Source organism: Coregonus clupeaformis, chromosome 23, assembly GCF_020615455.1.
Source record: "Coregonus clupeaformis isolate EN_2021a chromosome 23, ASM2061545v1, whole genome shotgun sequence".
NCBI lineage: Eukaryota > Metazoa > Chordata > Actinopteri > Salmoniformes > Salmonidae > Coregonus > Coregonus clupeaformis.
Genome location: NC_059214.1, coordinates 32,418,728 through 32,432,772, shown reverse-complemented (window position 1 = coordinate 32,432,772; position 14,045 = coordinate 32,418,728). Strand labels below are relative to the sequence as shown.

Sequence of the window (14,045 nt, the reverse complement as noted above, 5' to 3'; positions counted from 1 at the left end):
TTTTTACCTTTATTTAAGCAGGTAAGCCAGTTGAGAACAGGTTCTCATTTACAACTGCGACCTGGCCAAGATAAAGCAAAGTAGTGCAATAAAAACAACACAGAGTTACATATGGGGTAAAAAACATAAAGTCAGAAATACAACAGAAAATATATATACAGTGTGTGCAAATGTAGCAAGTTATGGAGGTAAGGCAATAAATAGGCTATAGTGCAGAATAATTACAATAGTATTAACACTGGAATGCTAGATGTGCAAGAGATTATGTGCAAATAGAGATACTGGGGTGCAAAATAGCAAAATAAATAACAATATAGGGATGAGGTAGTTGGGTGGGCTAATTTCAGATGGGCTGTGTACAGGTGCAGTGATCGGTAAGGTGCTCTGACAACTGATGCTTAAAGTTATTGAGGGAGATAAGAGTCTCCAGCTTCAGAGATTTTTGCAATTCGTTCCCGTCATTGGCAGCAGAGAACTGGAAGGAATGGCGCTACAGCACGTGGCACTGGCGCAGGATATCCGGGACCGAGGAGGGGTACTGGAGGCCACGAGCGTTGAGCCGGCACACTCCGTCCTGGCTGCATGCCCACCTTAGCACGACACGTGCGTGGTGCTAGCACAGGACGTACAGGACTGTGCCGGAACACTCGCGGCACAGTACGTGGCTCCGCATAACACGGAGCCTGCCCAGTCTCACGCTCCCCAGCCTGAGTACGGGGAGTTGGCTCTGCTCTACCTCTAGGCTCCGCCAACCACCCTTCCAGCCCCCCAAACCTGGTGGCCTCCTCTCCTAGTCCGCCGATGCGCCCTGTAGCTGCCTCCAGCAGCCGCGTAGTCCACGCCGTGTGCCCCCCCCCAAAATGTATTGGGGTTGCCTCTCGCGTGTCCGTCGTCGGCACGGTTGGCGCCGTTTCTCCTCTCCTGCCTGGGCATTTACTTTTGCCCATGGCCCTCTGCCCGCGAATATGTCCTCCCAAGACCACCATTGGCCCACCTGGGACATCGCCATCTTCTCCTCCTGGGCACGCTGCTTGGTCCTTTTACGGTGGGATCTTCTGTCACGATCGCTGACAGATGAAGCGGACCAAGGCGCAGCGTGATAAGCGTACATTCTTTATTGTACTAACACACGAAACAAAACAACAAACCAAACGGAACAAGATCCCACAAAATACATACACACCAAACCAAACGGAACAAGATCCCACAAAATACTAGTGCAAAACAGGCTGCCTAAGTATTGGCCCCAATCAGAGACAATGAGCTACAGCTGTCTCTGATTGGGAACCACCCTGGCCAACATAGATATAAACGATCTAGTCCCAAAAAACATAGAAAACAAAACATAGAAAATCCACACCCTGGCTCAACATATAAGAGTCCCCAGAGCCAGGGTGTGACAGCCTCTGTACCCCTATGTAGATATTCCATTAAAAATCAGCCGTTTCCAGCTACAATAGCCATTTACAACATTAACAATGTCTACACTGTATTTCTGCTCAATTTTATGTTATTTTAATGGACCAAAAAAATGCTTTTCTTTCGAAAACAAGGACATTTCTAAGTGACCCCAAACTTTTGAACGGTAGTGTATGCGTGAAATTAATTTTCATTTACAGTGGACCATTATCATGCACCTGTCTCAGAACAGGGACATGGGAAAAAAATACATGTCATGTATGCACTTAAACAGCGAAGGGAGGATACTTTTCCCGTGGTTCATTTGCATGCCAGCCAGGTAGGCTATACTCCTGTTGTAAAGCGAAGCAATGTGCTTAATATTAGGAAAGTTGATAACATTTTTACATTTTTAGTCATTTAGCAGACGCTCTTATCCAGAGCGACTTACAGTTAGTGAATACATATATATATATATATATATATATATATATATATATAAATTATTATTATTTAATTTATTTTTTATACTGGCCCCCCGTGGGAATCGAACCCACAACCCTGGCGTTGCAAACGCCATGCTCTATCAACTGAGCTACATCCCTGCCGGCCATTCCCTCCCCTACCCTGGACGACGCTGGGCCAATTGTGCGCCGCCCATGAGTCTCCCGGTCGCGGCCGGCTGCGACAGAGCCTGGATTCAAACCAGGATCTCTAGTGGCACAGTTAGCACTGCGATGCAGTGCCTTAGACCACTGCGCCACTCAGGAGAAATAAATATAGTAGGTCTAGCCTATAGAAATCTGATGGGATCCTCCTCTTTTTAATAGAGGCCATCAAAACTCTGTTTTCTCACGCAATTGCATATCCTATAGAAATGTTGTGCAACATGAGCTCATGGGCTCTCATGAAGTGTTTGAATAGATTTTATATTACCTTTGCATTGATGGCAGAGTGATTAGAGGGACAATAGAATGCTGAGTACCAGGCAGTTAGCAAGTTTGGTAGGCTACTAATGACCATCAGCAGCATCAGAGCTTGGAGAAGACTAATTCAGTTTTAGAGTTGATTTCGTGCAATTCTACACATTTTGCCATGAAAGCCAGTTTTCTGCAATTCTACTCATTTTGCCAAGGGGGCGGAGAGAAAATGTTGCCGTTTTAAAGCAAATTTGCTGCAATTCTACACATTTTGCCATGGGGTGGAGAGAAAATGTTGCAGTTGTATAACAACTTTCCCATCCCTGGTGTACAATAAAACACTCAAAACCACGCCCATTATTATCATATTTCTGAGCATGCTCTATTGCAGGTTGATTTGTTTGTTTCAATATCTGTGTTTTTGTATGCACATTGATTAGTATGATTAACCTTATGCTACACGAAAAAAAGAACATACAATTAATCAACTAATTCAATCTTTTGCTAGTTGGATTTATTGCACCCTTTACTGAGATAGTTGTTCCATTTTAGATCATTTAGGTAGCTCATTAATCAATCTTCCCTAACCTGGCAGTCATTCTAAAATGCAGGTTGCATGTGATTAAAAGTTCCAATTGTTGGATATTCTCACTCTGGCTGAGTAAGGCACTTAACCCTAATTTGCTCCAGCGGTGCTGTACTACTATGGCTGACCCTGTAAAACAACACATTTCACTGCACTTATCTGGTGTATGTGACAATAAAACATTTTAAAATATATGTTATTATTTATAGAGGGTTCTAGGCAGAACCATTTACAGGGGAATCTATCAGGAACCCATAGAGATCATATTCTAATTCCTAATTCTATGGAAGAACCCTACATAGAGGGTTCTAGGTGGTACCCTCTACAAAGGGTTCTACCTAGCACCAAAAAGTGTTCCCCTATGGGGACAAACCGAAGAACCCTATGTGGTTGTACTTAGCACCTTTCTTTCTAGTGTATCCTGTTACTCAAGATGTAACCAGGAGAACACAGGCATCAATAGTTTACCTAATGGTGGAACAGACATTGGAATTTACAGTATACACCACTATATCCTTTATACTTTAACGGCATAATCACTGGGCTGTGAATGCTTTTCAGTGAAACAGCTGAAGCTGAAAAACAGCTTTTCCCAGCTGTCGACGACTGGTTTCGGCATAGTGAGCGGTTATGGGAGACCGCTCACCGGCATCTGCAGGAAGCCTCTAATACCCAGAAACGCTTTGCCGACAGACGCTGCCGACCTACGCCACTCTTTCACCCTGGACAGCGTGTGTGGCTCTCTACCAGAGATATCCGGCTCCGCCTCCTCTGCAAAATGTTCTGTCCTCGCTTCATTCAACATAACCCATCGCATCAATCAATCAATCAATCAATTTTATTTTATATAGCCCTTCTTACATCAGCTAATATCTCGAAGTGCTGTACAGAAACCCAGCCTAAAACCCCAAACAGCTAGTAATGCAGGTGTAGAAGCACGGTGGCTAGGAAAAACTCCCTAGAAAGGCAAAACCTAGGAAGAAACCTAGAGAGGAACCAGGCTATGAGGGGTGGCCAGTCCTCTTCTGGCTGTGCCGGGTGGAGATTATAACAGAACCATGCCAAGATGTTCAAAAATGTTCATAAGTGACAAGCATGGTCAAATAATAATCAGGAATAAATCTCAGTTGGCTTTTCATAGCCGATCATTAGAGTTTAAAACAGCAGGTCTGGGACAGGTAGGGGTTCCATAACCGCAGGCAGAACAGTTTAAACTGGAATAGCAGCAAGGCCAGGCGGACTGGGGACAGCAAGGAGTCACCACGGCCGGTAGTCCCGACGTATGGTCCTAGGGCTCAGGTCTCTCAGTTGGCTTTTCATAGCCGATCATTTAGAGTTGAAAACAGCAGGTCTGGGACAGGTAGGGGTTTCGTAGCCGCAGGCAGAACAGTTGAAACTGGAATAGCAGCAAGGCCAGGCGGACTGGGGACAGCAAGGTGTCATCATGCCCGGTAGTCCTGACGTATGGTCCTAGGGCTCAGGTTCTCAGAGAGAAAGAGAGAACGAGAGAATTAGAGAGAGCATACTTAAATTCACACAGGACACTGGATAAGACAGGAGAAGTACTCCAGGTATAACCAACTAACCCCAGCCCCCCGACACATAAACTACTGCAGCATAAATACTGGAGGCTGAGACAGGAGCGGTCCGGAGACACTGTGGCCCCATCCGAAGAAACCCCCGGACAGGGCCAAACAGGAAGGATATAACCCCACCCACTCCGCCAAAGCACAGCCCCCGCACCACTAGAGGGATATCCCCAACCACCAACTTACAATCCTGAGACAAGGCCGAGTATAGCCCACAGAGGTCTCCACCACAGCACAAACCAAGGGGGGGAGGGCGCCAACCCAGACAGGAAGATCACGTCAGTAACTCAACAGCATCAACCCTGTCACGTACCGCCTCCAGTTACCCCGTCAGTATAAAATCTCCTCGTCCTTCCATGTGTCTCTGTTAAAACCGGTCACCTACAGTCCTCTTCATCCTCCAGTCTCAATCCGCTGTGCGGCCCCACCGTTGGGTGTCGGAGGGGAACCTGCCTATGCCATTCAGGCCATCCTTGATTCCAAACGCCTGAGAGGTCGCTTCCACTATCTAGTGGACTGGGAAGGTTATTGGCCTGAAGACCGGTCCGGGGTTCCCGACAAGGACATCCTCGACCCGTAGATGATTCGGGCATTCCACCGTAACCGTTCGAATTGTCCCATTCCCTGACCTCTGGGTCGACCCCCGAACAGACCCACTGGACATCCGCCTCGACGCAGAACGTCGGGTTAGTCCATGACCTTGTCGAACAAGCCTGCCGGACCTCACCCTCCGGTGCCGTTGGGTCGTCAGGGGGGTACTGTAAGGTTCTGTATTTATTTTCTTAGTCAACCTTGTGTTCTTGAACGTTGCCCTGTTTCTTTGTGTTCTTGAACGTAGCCCTGTATTTCATTTTTGATCATTGATTTCACCTGTTTGTTGCTCACCTAGTCTCATTAGCTCCATATTTACTTCAGTTCATTCTGTTTGTGCCTTGTGAGGTATTGTTTGTTTTGACTCTACTAAGCCTTTTTCTAGCTCGTTTTTGAGAACCAGCTATAGCCTTCAGTCCTAGTTTATGGTTATCCTGCCTGTTTGCCTACCTGTGTATGACCATTGCCTGCATGTGACCACGATTCCTGTCTTTTGCGAAAGCGAAATAAACACCTGCCGTGCTCTGCGCGTGAATGTACACCTTTTTCTCCCTGAGTATTCATTACATATACAAGGAGTACCAGTGCCAGATCAATGTGCAGAGGTACGAGGTACAGGTAGTTTAGGTAGATATGTAAATGAAGGCAGGGTAAAGTGAATAGGCATCAGGATAGATAATAATAAGAATAAAGAACAACGTAGCAGCAGCAAATTATGTGTAAAAGTGTTTGTGTTGTGTTTGTGCAGTACCAGTCAAGGGTTTGGACACACCTACTCATTCAAGGGTTTTTATTTATTTTAACTGTTTTCTACACATTGTAGAATAATAGTGAAGACATCAAAACTATGAAATAACACATGGAATCATGTAGTAACCAAATAAGTGTTAAACATATCAAAATATATTTTATATTTGAGATTCTTCAAATTAGCCACCCTTTGCCTTGATGACTGCTTTGCACACTCTTGGCATTATCTCAACCACCTTCACCTGGAATGCTTTTCCAACAGTCTTGACGGAGTTCCCACATATGCTTAGCACTTGTTGGCTGCTTTTCCTTCACTCTGCGGTCCAACTCATCCCAAACCATCTCAATTGGGTTGAGGTTGGGGGATTGTGGAGGCCAAGTCATCTGATGCAGCACTCCATCACTCTCCTTGGTAAAATAGCCCTTACACAGCCTGGAGGTGTGTTGGGTCATTGTCCTGTTGAAAAACAAATGATTGTCCCACTAAACCCAAACCAGATGGGATGGCATATCGCTGCAGAATGCTGTGGTAGCCATGCTGGTTAAGTGTGCCTTGAATTCTAAATAAATCACAGACAGTGTCACCAGCAAAGCACCCCCATACCTCCTCCTCCATGCTTCACGGTGAGAACTACACATGTGGAGATCATCCATTCACCTACAATGCGTCTCACAAAGACACAGCGGTTGGAACCAAAAATCTCAAATTTGGACTCCAGACCAAAGGACAGATTTCCACCGGTCTTATGTCCATTGCTGGTGTTTCTTGGCCCAAGCAAGTCTCTTCTTCTTATTGGTGTCCTTTAGTAGTGGTTTCTTTGCAGCAATTCGACCATGAAGGCCTGATTCTCGCAGCCTCCTCTGAACAGTTGATGTTGAGATGTGTCTGTTACTTGAACTCTGTGAAGCAGTTATTTGGGCAGCAATTTCTGAGGCTGTTAAATCTAATGAACTTATCCTCTGCAGCAGAGGTAACTCTGGGTCTTCCTTTCCTGTGGCGTTCCTCATGAGAGCCAGGTTCATCAATGCGCTTGATGGATTTTGCAACTGCACTTGAAGAAACTTTCCAAGTTCTTGAAGTTTTCCATATTTACTGACTTTCATGGCTTAAAGTAATGATGGACTGTCGTTTCTCTTTGCTTATTTGAGCTGTTCTTGCCATAATATGTACTTGGTCTTTTGTATAGGGTGAATGCACCAATTTGTAAGTCGCTCTGGATAAGAGCGTCTGCTAAATGACGTAAATGTAAATGTATACCACCCCTACCTTGTCACAACACAACTGATTGGCTCAAACGCATTAAGAAAGAAAGAAATTCCACACATTCACTTTTAACAAGGCACTCATGTTATTTGAAATGCATTCCAGGTGACTACCTCATGAATCTGGTTGAGAGAATGCCAAGAGTGAGCAAAGCTGTCATCAAGGCAAAGGGTGGCTACTTTGAAGAATCTCAAATATAAAATATATTTTGATTTGTATAACACTTTTTTGGTTACTACATGATTCCATATGTGTTATTTCATAGTTTTGATGTCTTCAATATTCTACAATGTAGAAAATAGTAAAAAATAAATAAAAACCCTTGAATGAGTAGGTGTGTCCAAACTTTTGACTGGTACTGTATATGGTGTGTATATAAAGTGTTGTGAGTGTGCGTAGGGTCACTGCATATAGTTTGGGTACCATAATTGACTATTTAGCAGTCTGGCTATTTAGCTGGGTTATGGCTTGAGGGTACCGTTTGCCGGACTGTAGCAGAGTGAACAATCTATGGCTTGAGTGGCTGTACTCTTAGGCAATTTTTTAGGCCTTAAACTTAAATCTCTCAACCCGCTCCACAACAACCCTGTCGATGTGGATGGAGGCGTGCTCTCCCCTCTTTCTCCTATAGTCCATGATCAGCTCCTTGGTCTTACTGATGTTGAGGGAGAGGTTGTCCTGGCACCACACTGCTAAGTCACTGACTTCCTACCTGTATGCTGGCGCTCTCTCTCTCTCTCTCTCTCTCTCTCTCTCTCTCTCTCTCTCTCTCTCTCTCTCTCTCTCTCTCTCTCTCTCTCTCTCTCTCTCTCTCTCTCTCTCTCTCTCTCTCTCTCTCTCTCTCTCTCTCTCTCTCTCTCTCTCTCTCTCTCTCTCTCTCTCTCTCTCTCTCTCTCTCTCCCAGATCCACCTCAGTCAGTGAACATCACCCTTAGTGAGGCACCTAAAGCCAAAGTCGTTCTATGTGTAGCAGACGGCAACCCACAACCCAACTACACCTGGAGCAGGTACTCACTCCAATGTAAACTACTTCAATCCAGTTTAAATCTAAATGTTAGCTGCACTTGTTAAGACGTGATACCTAAATTAGCTTGAAGCTTCAGTATGTTCATATCTAAAAGACAGTTGTTGAATTATGTTGGCAGTCAAATCATGCCTTTTGTCCTTCACGCACACACACAGTCACCCACATACACTCAGCCCCTCTCCTTCTCTCTCTCTCCACAAGAGTGGGCCAGCCATGGCCTGTGTCTTCAGTGAGAGCAGAGGGAGACATACTGCACCTCCTCAGACTCAGCTCTGAGCTGAATGGTCTCTATGTCTGTGAGGCCTCCAACCTCTGTACACACATCCTCCGGTGAGAAGCACCTGAGAGAGACACACACACACTATTCATGCTGGTTGCTTAACTGGTTGCTTATGCTGTTTTATAAATTGCTTATAATTGTTATATGATTGATTGATTTGTTGAATACTTTATTGTCGCGTAGGGAAATGTCTGGCAACAATACAGGCATTCCTGGCATACACATAAAACACATATGAGGTTATGAGAAATGTGATGTAGCATGGATAACAAAGTTGAGCCAGATGCTCACTTATCTTTCACTGCATGTGTTAGTATCAGACTTATGTCCTCATTCCCCTTTCTACAGGAAGGTACTGTATAAGAACTAACTAAGATGGTCATGATACAAACTTATCTCTTACTGCATATGTACATGTCTTATTACCTAGTATTATCTCTTTGCTTTCTGCAGGAAAGTGTTTGCATCAGAGCCATGATGCTTGTTAGGTCAACACAATTGCATGTCATTGTAAATGCAGACTGTTTCCTATATTAACTGTATCCCCTCTCTCATCATAGAGACCTCTGCTGCCTGTTGGGTTTTACTCATTGTCATTCTATGTCTGATTGTTACTGCGGCTGCACTCGTATGGTACTGGAGGAAATATGGGCAATTTCCCTGGTAATATCATCCACTGTGATATCATGAACTGAATTGTGAAAAAAAAAATGCATTTGCATTAGATGATCATATTGATTTTGCTCAAGTTAATACATTTTATTTTCCTGGACTCTATCCCAGGAGTTCAATCATGGCCAAGGCACCAGAACAGGTATGCTGTGGTTAGTGAGTAGTTACAGATGTACAGTGCCTTGCAAAATTATTCATCCCCCTTGGCATTTTTCTTATTTTGTTGCATTACAACCTGCAATTTAAATTGATTTTTATTTGGATTTCATGTAATGGACATACACAAAATAGTCCAAGTTGGTGAAGTGAAATGAAAAAAATAACTTGTTTCAAAAAATTCTAAAAGATAAATAACTGAAAAGTGGTGTGTGCATATGTTTTCATCCCCTTTGCTACAAAGCCCCTAAATAAGATCTGGTGCAACCAATTACCTTCAGATGTCACATAATTAGTTAAATAAAGTCCACCTGTGTGCAATCTAAATGTCACATGATCTGTCATATGATCTCAGTATATATGCACCTGTTCTGAAAGGCCCCAGAGTCTGCAAACACCACTAAGCAAGGCACACCACCAAGCAACCGGCACCATGAAGACTTTCCAAACAGGTCAGGGACAAAGTTGTGGAGAAGTACAGATCAGGGTTGGGTTATAAAAATATATCCGAAACTTTGAACATCCCACGGAGCACCATTAAATCCATTATTAAAAAATTGAAAGAATATGGCACCACAACAAACCTGCCAAGAGAGGGCCGCCCACCAAAACTCACAGACCAGGCAAGGAGGACATTAATCAGAGAGGCAACAAAGAGACCAAAGATAACCCTGAAGGAGCTGCAAAGCTCCACAGCGGAGATTGGAGTATCTGTCCATAGGACCACTTTAAGCCGTACACTCCACAGAGCTGGGCTTTACAGAAAAAAGCCATTGCTTAAAGAAAAAAATAAGTAAACACGTTTGGTGTTCTCCAAAAGGCATGTGGGAGACTCCCCAAACATATGGAAGAAGGTACTCTGGTCAGATGAGACTAAAATTGAGCTTTTTGGTCATCAAGGAAAAACTATGTCTGGCGCAAACCTAACACCTCTCATCACCCCGAGAACACCATCCTCACAGTGAAGCATGGTGGTGGCAGCATCATGCTGTGGGGATGTTTTTCATCGTCAGGGACTGGGAAACTGGTCAGAATTGAAGGAATGATGGATTGCGCTAAATACATGGAAATTCTAGAGGGAAACCTGTTTCAGTCTTCCAGAGATTTGAGACTGGGACAGAGTTATGCACGCTCAAGTTCAGTTTTCAATTTCTTGTTTGTTTCACAATAAAAATTATTTTGCATCTTCAAAGTGGTAAGCATGTTGTGTAAATCAAATGATACAAATCCCCCCAAAATGTATTATTTTAATTCCAGGTTGTAAGGCAACAAAATAGGAAGAATGCCAAGGGGGGTGAATACTTTCGCAAGCCACTGTACCTATAAACAGCTCATGTAAGGTTACACAACTCGTGGTAGCACGCTTCTGTATAAAGCCAGCATGGGAGAGAAAGTCAAAAGAAACATACTGATAAATGGATAGTAGAATAGGGTTAATGGATACAGTAGGCTTGGGTAGGATGACGTGTTTGTGTGTTGCTATTGAATAACAGAGGGCAGACAGAAAGTCATTTTGTCCTGAATGAATGAATACATTTATTCTACAGCATGTGGGCTGTATTCATCACTCATCATCATTCATTTAGGGTTTTCTTTCTCACTGGTCAATTTCTTTCAGTTATTTCTGGTGTGTTTGGGACAACACGATCACATGAGCATCAGATGGCCACTCAGCCCACAAGGCCAGCTTTATTTTTAGGCAGCCATCACTGAGAGGCCAGAGAAAGGGGCCATGCAGCATGTACTGTTATTAGCCTGCTAATGTTTGATCATCCACTTCACGGTGTCCCTCACATGACTCTGTTCCCTAGAGATGGGGGGTTTCCCCCTGGGATGTGTAACCAGTGACAGAGGGGTGATACATAGACATTGTTGAAAAACCAAACAAAAACCAATAAAAATAACTAATACAAGAAAGAGAGAGAGTCTCCTAGTAGTGGTTTCTTTGCAGCAATTCGACCATGAAGGCCTGATTCACAAGTCCCCTCTGAACAGTTGATGCTAAGATGTGTCTGTTACTTGAATTCTGTGAAGCATTTATTTGGGCTGCAATTTCTGAGGCTGGTAACGCTAATGAACTTATCCTCTGCAACAGAGGTAACTCTGGGTCTTCCATTCCTGTGGCGGTCCTCATGAGAGCCAGTTTCATCATAGAGCGCTTGATGGTTTTTGCAACTGCACACAAAGTTCTTGAAATGTTCCGTATTGACTGACCTTCATGTCTTAAAGTAATGAAGGACTGTCGTTTCTTTTTGCTTATTTGAGCTGTTCTTGCCATAATATGGACTTGCTATTTTACCAAATTGTCACGAGTGTCAGTGTAATGCGGTGGATCGAAGTCAGGTGCAGGACACAGAACTCTATGAAAACGTACTTTACTGAAGAAGTAAAGAAACAAATGCAAAATACCTACACACAGGGAGGAACAAATCCGCTCACCAAACGACACACGAAACGAAAAACAAACATGCACAAAACAGAATGGGAGCCACCGGGTTAAAGAGGAAAGGAGTATTGACATGATGGGAAACAGGTGTGTGACAATCAGACAACAACAGGAAACATAGAACAAAGATCGGCAGTAGCTAGTATTCCGGTGACGACGAACGCCAAAGCCTGCCCGAGCAAGGAGGGGCAGCCTCGGCAGAATCCGTGACAGTACCCCGCCCCTGACGCGCGGCTCCAGCCGTGCGTCGACACCGGGCTCGGGGACGGCCAGGAGGACGCGTCGCGGGGCGAGTCGGATGACTGCGGTGGAAATCCCTCAACATGGAGGGATCGAGGATGTCCCTCCTAGGGACCCAGCACCGTTCCTCCGGACTGTACCCCTCCCACTCCATGAGATACTGCAGGCCTCCCACCCGACGCCTCGAATCCAAGATGGAACGGACCGAGTACGCCGTTGCCTCCTCGATGTCCAGTGGGGGCGGAGGAACTTTCTGTATCTCAGACTCCTGGAGTGGACCAGCTACCACCGGCCTGAGGAGAGACACATGGAACGAGGGGTTAATACGATAATCAGGAGGAAGCTGTAACCTATAACATACCTTGTTCAATCTCCTCAGGACTTTGAATGGACCCACAAACTGCCGACCCAGCTTCCGGCAGGGCAGGCCAAGGGGCAAGTTTCGGGTCGAGAGCCAGACCCGGTCCCCCGGTGCATACACCGGAGCCTCACTGTGGTGGCGGTCGGCGCTCGCCTTTTGCCGCCCGATGGCCCGTTGCAGGCGCACATGGGCAGCGTTCCAGGTCTCCTGCGAGCGCCGAAACCATTCATCCACCGCAGGTGCCAGAACCGGCTGATAACCTAATACACACTGGAATGGAGACAGGTTAGTGGAGGAGTGGCGGAGTGAGTTTTGGGCCATTTCTGCCCAGGGGAGGAAAACCGACAACTCCCCCCGCCGGTCCTTGCAATAAGACCTCAGAAACCTACCCACCTCCTGGTTGACCCTCTCCACCTGCCTGTTACTTTCGGGGTAAAACCCTGAGGTCAGGCTGACCGAGACTCCTAGACGTTCCATGAACGCCCTCCAGACTCTCGAGGTGAACTGGGAACCCCGATCAGACACTATAACCTCAGGTACCCCATAGTGCCAGAAGATGTGTGTAAATAGGGCCTCAGCAGTCTGTAGGGCCGTAGGGAGACCGGGCAAAGGAATGAGGCAGCAGGACTTAGAAAACCGATCCACAACGACCAGGATCGTGGTGTTCCCTTGTGAGGGGGGAAGATCAATTCACAAAGTCCACCGATAGGTGGGACCACGGTCGTTGTGGAACGGGTAGGGGTTGCAATTTCCCTCTGGGCAGGTGTCTAGGAGCCTTACACTGGGCGCACACCGAGCAGGAGGAAACATAAACCCTCACGTCCTTAGCTAAGGTGGGCCACCAGTACTTCCCACTAAGACAATGCACTGTCCGACCGATGCCAGGATGACCAGAGGAGGGTGACTTGTGAGCCCAATAGATCAAACGATCGTGGACCTCCAGCGGGACGTACACACGACCCTCTGGACACTGGGGAGGAGTGGGTTCTTTACGCAACGCCCGCTCGATGTCCGCGTCCACCTCCCACCCCACCGGTGACACCAGACACGACGCCGGAAGTATGGGAGTGGGCTCCACAGAACTCTCCTCCGTGTCATACAGTCGGGACAGAGCATCTGCCTTAGCGTTCTGGGAACCTGGCCTGTAAGAAAGGGTGAAAACAAAATGGGTGAGAAACAAGGACCACCTTTCCTGGCGAGGGTTTAATCTCCTCGCCGCCCGAATGTACTCCAGATTGCAGTGGTCAGTCAAAATGAGAAAAGGGTGTTTAGTCCCCTCAAGCCAATGTCTCCACGCTTTCAGGGCTTGGACCACAGCCAACAGCTCCCGGTCCCCCACATCATAGTTGTGCTCCGCCGGGCTGAGCTTCTTCGAAAAGAACGCACAGGGGTGGAGCTTGGGTGGTGTGCCCGAGCGCTGGGAAAGTACAGCCCCTATCCCAGCCTCCGACGCGTCCACCTCAACCGTGAAAGCCAAGGAGGGATCCGGATGAGCCAGCACTGGAGCCAAGGTAAACAGGTTTTTCAGATGACTGAACGCCCTGTCCGCCTCAGCTGACCACCGCAGACGCACCTGTCCCCCCTTCAGCAATGAGGTAATGGGAGCCGCTACCTGACCAAAGCCCCAGATAAACCTCAGGTAGTAATTGGCAATCCCCAAAATGCGGTCACTCTCCATCCTCACCCCAGATGCGGACATGTGGTACCCTAGGAAGGAGATGGACTCCTGGAAGAACAGGCATTTCTCCGCCTTGGCATACAGGTC

At 46.2% G+C, this 14,045-nt stretch overlaps 1 protein-coding gene and 1 long non-coding RNA gene across 3 annotated transcripts in view; both read left to right on the top strand.

The window, feature by feature from the left end:
• Positions 1–9,216, top strand: part of LOC121537066 (nectin-3-like) — a 68,158-nt gene extending 58,942 nt beyond the window's left edge. Inside the window, exon 7 of the mRNA XM_045206654.1 lies at positions 8,966–9,216. The gene's annotated coding sequence lies outside the window, so the exon portion shown is untranslated. The remainder of the gene's footprint in view (positions 1–8,965) is intronic.
• The window catches only part of LOC123481751, a 254,496-nt gene that overhangs the window by 86,262 nt on the left and 154,189 nt on the right, over positions 1–14,045 (top strand). The window lies entirely within an intron of this gene.